Raw genomic sequence first — 3,807 nt, forward strand, 5'->3', positions numbered from 1 at the left:
CATCCCCGCTGCGCCACGGCTCTGCTGGAAACTCCGCCGTTCCGCCGCAGCCCGGCCTGCCCCTCTGCGCGGGGCGGACCTCGCTGCAGCAACGCACCTCTGGCCCACGCATCCCCACTCCAAAAATTTCATCGTGGTCTTCCTCCAGCCTGCTTTCATGAGTAAACAGCGGAGGGCTGACAGATGTATCGCCAGCTGACAGGATTTCCATCCTGGGTTCAACGTACGGGTTACGGCTTGCACTGGGGGGACACAGCTATTACCTGTGTTCCCTCTTAAACTGAAGAGCAAATACCAATCTCTACAACTACAATGCAGGCTGCAGGTCTTTCACAGCGAAAGCAGTTGGCAGGCATCCCTGTCTCACGAGGTGAGAGTTTGTTTTTGCCAACTGTTTGTCTTACGCTGGAAGAACAGGTAGTTCAGAAGATCTCGTAGTACGAGTGTTATTTCCAAACTTCAAACCACACCTTCAGCAGTCTTCATCAGCAGAATCCAGGTGCACTGAAAAGCTGGAATGGCTTTTTGTTAAATTGCTCTCTCAGGGCCCTGTCTTTTTCTATTATAGAGCAGTTTTTAGACACTCCTGCATCTAAAGGTATCCCAGTCTCTAGACATACAGGTAATAACTGAACAGGCAGTGTGTTTGTGGTAGAATAAGGATCTGACCAAATAACCCCAGCATACGACTGATGAAAGAGTTTCAGATACCAAGATGTAGGGCATAAGCTTCTAACTGGAGCTTTTACTTTGGTGTCTAGTTCATGAATTTCCTCCCTGAGTGCAGAAGCTCCTTATTAAATTAAAGAGCCCATAGCTGATTCATGCAGAGTCTTCAAGGGATGTGCTGGAGCAGCAGAGATATGGGCACAGATTACCAAGGGCGATCTGAGGGGTATTTCACTGTCATTGGAATATGTGCAGAATCTGTTGGGGTTCTTTTCAGAAGAGAAAAATTGTCAGACCTGCCTTTTAATGGCAATTAATAATTGGAATATAATTACTTTATATTTCCACCCATCTGAATTCAAAGTAATGCTTCTTATTGCAGAAAGGTTATCCAAATATTTTCCTACTGGGTGAATCACAGGTTAGAGTTATAAGAGGGTCTCATGTACTAGAACCAGCTGTCAGCATCCTCCCTATAAGCATGGATGTCACTGCCTTGGGGCAGGTTTCTATGGGACTGTTCATACAATAAGCGTCTACTAGGTTTTCATTAGGGGTAGAAAAACTACCTAAAAAAAAATCCCTAAGGGAGTTGGGGCTTTTTTTTATCAGGCTAGACCTTTTTTTTTTTTTCTGATAGCGAATAGAAGCATGTACCTCCTGTGGACTGCATTCTCTGTAGACAAAGAGAGTCAATAGCCAATCAGAAATGTCTTCCAAGAAAATACGAAGCTCTGCACATCTTCTATACAGTACTGTATCAATCCAGTTCAAGAGACACAACCTACATATACTGCATTCTGTTCTGAATCCCACCAGGCTCATTTCCTCATCCACAGTTAACATCTGAGAAACCCATGAATTAATGGTGCATTGTACGACCTAAAGAACAAAACAAGCATTTGGAGCTACACCGATGGGACCACAGTACTGACACTGGGCCCTGTTTCTGTGGGTAAAGCAGAAGGCATAGCTCCTCCTCTCTCTTTGACCATCTCCGCCTTGCACACCACAGCATATAGACACCATCAGCTGGCAGAGTCCAGTACTCAAGGTAACATTTTGGAGCTAGCTGGTATGTCCAGCCAGTCAGACGTGATGATCTCAAAGGTCTTTTCCAACTAAAACAATTCTACAATTCTATTCTGTGACTCCACACTGCATTCTGAAGAGTGCATCTCTGACGACTGCATTTTAAGCTGTATCCTGCCATGCCTATGGGTCCTAGAGCTGCTCATGCAGCTGTGCAAGCTTGTCTCAGCCCAGGGCACGTCCGGGCTTGTTGTGTGCATGGCAGCCACACACCAGTGCCTTGAAGCATGTGGTGCTCAGAGAGAGTCTTAATACTTCCCTCCCTAAAGCCTGTTCCTCAGAGAAGGCTGAGAGAGTGCTCTTGTACTGGATTATGTGATGTACACGCCAAAGAAACAAGTTACATTATAACCTTAGCGCTAGTCCTGGAACATACGGGAATATGCTGTTCATACTGCTTTGACTAGCAAGTTGCTATTTAAAGATTAGGGCAATGCTTTAAACCCTAAAAAGGTTTTGACGTGATTACTGGGGGTGGGGGGGTGGGTGGTATGTGGCGGGGCATGATGATGAGCAGCATGGACAGGACCTCAGAAAAAACGAGTGAAAGGAGGTTTAAATACAAAACAAATTTCCTAATCAATACTCACTGGATCTTCTGGGTAAGCACTATCCCATATTTCCTGAGAGAGGTTAAATGCAAGCTGATCACCCCAGCTCCTCTATTTAATGCATCTATCAGGGTTAACAATGATCTGGGTATGAGATCAGTCACTTTATTTTCTATGGAAAATTCTCCTATTCTCCAGTAATAAAATAATTAAATTGCCTGCAGTGTAAAGTATTTATTGGTTAATTCTTCTTCAGAGTTGCTTGTCTTGGCTTTGTTCAATGTTTTGTAAAATTCAAGATTAGGCTTATTATATTAAGAGCAGGATTCGAACCTATTTCGAATCTCATAATGGCATCCTCTCCTGCTACAAAACCTTGTCCTGGATTGAATATGGGAAGACAAAATTAGACTTTTTCAAGAAGTAATAATCAAAGATCAGTGACCATCACAGTACTTTACTTGGGCGGGGTGGGGGTGTGTAGAATGTGAGCAAATTTCAAGATAGCACAGTCCGTCGGTGAGACTGGAGTGCTTGAAGCTGGTGTAATTTTTTTTAGTCATTCACAAATACTATATCTACCCTTGACAGGTCATTTCATTCTATTTAGCACTTTTTATTCTCTGTGGTTTATAAGCTCTTAAGCAAATGTAAGAGGGAGGAAAAGCTAACGCGTCTGATAATACACTATATCAGGCTGACAACCTAACTGAATTTCCCCTGTGGTGCTAGCAAAACACTGTTCCAAAAAGTAATAATGCATACAAAAAAAAAAAAAAAAGAGAGAGAGAGAAAAGAGGGAAAAAAGGATCACAGAGATCGTGCCGTCACATTTAATTTCAGAGAACAAAACCTGAAGCTGATTTCTCTTTAGATCAGTTGTATACCAGTTGGAACATGGGTGCCTAGCACTGTGACAGAGTAATATGATCTGAGCTTTAAATAGCTGCCAAATAACCATGTGGTGGCTGGCAGCATTAAACGTGTTGCAATGAGAATGATCTGTTTCAAAGTAAAGCCACATAACTGAGGAGAAGTCAATCTGATGTGGTACAGAAAAGGAGGGGGAGAACGTTTTTCATTATCTTTCTGGGTTTCTTTCTGTTTTAAATATGTTTCCATCTTAAAGATCATTAAAGGTCTTTTTCTTAACTGGTTTAAAACCGGAATCGTGTGCAGCTCATTTCAGAGAACAACTCCTTGGGCACCCAGGCACAAGGTGTGGGGGGGAACAGTGTGCCAAATGTGAAGTACCACCACTGAGACCCAGTTCAGAGCGGCTGCCGCCCAGTGTGAAAGGCACCTTCTCTGTGTGGCGGCTCTCCCTAGTTTCTACCAAATGCATCCTTGGCGGTTTTTAGGAACAGATAAGGAACAGATCTACGGCAAATAACATGGGGTGCCTTCTACTTCAGGCCCTCCCTTTATCCTCACAGCAAAATGTGGAGCTTTGCAGCACTCCATGAGGCTCCTTGATACTTTTCGGGATGTAGGG

Source organism: Buceros rhinoceros, unplaced genomic scaffold (assembly GCF_000710305.1).
Source record: "Buceros rhinoceros silvestris isolate BGI_N320 unplaced genomic scaffold, ASM71030v1 scaffold6935, whole genome shotgun sequence".
NCBI lineage: Eukaryota > Metazoa > Chordata > Aves > Bucerotiformes > Bucerotidae > Buceros > Buceros rhinoceros.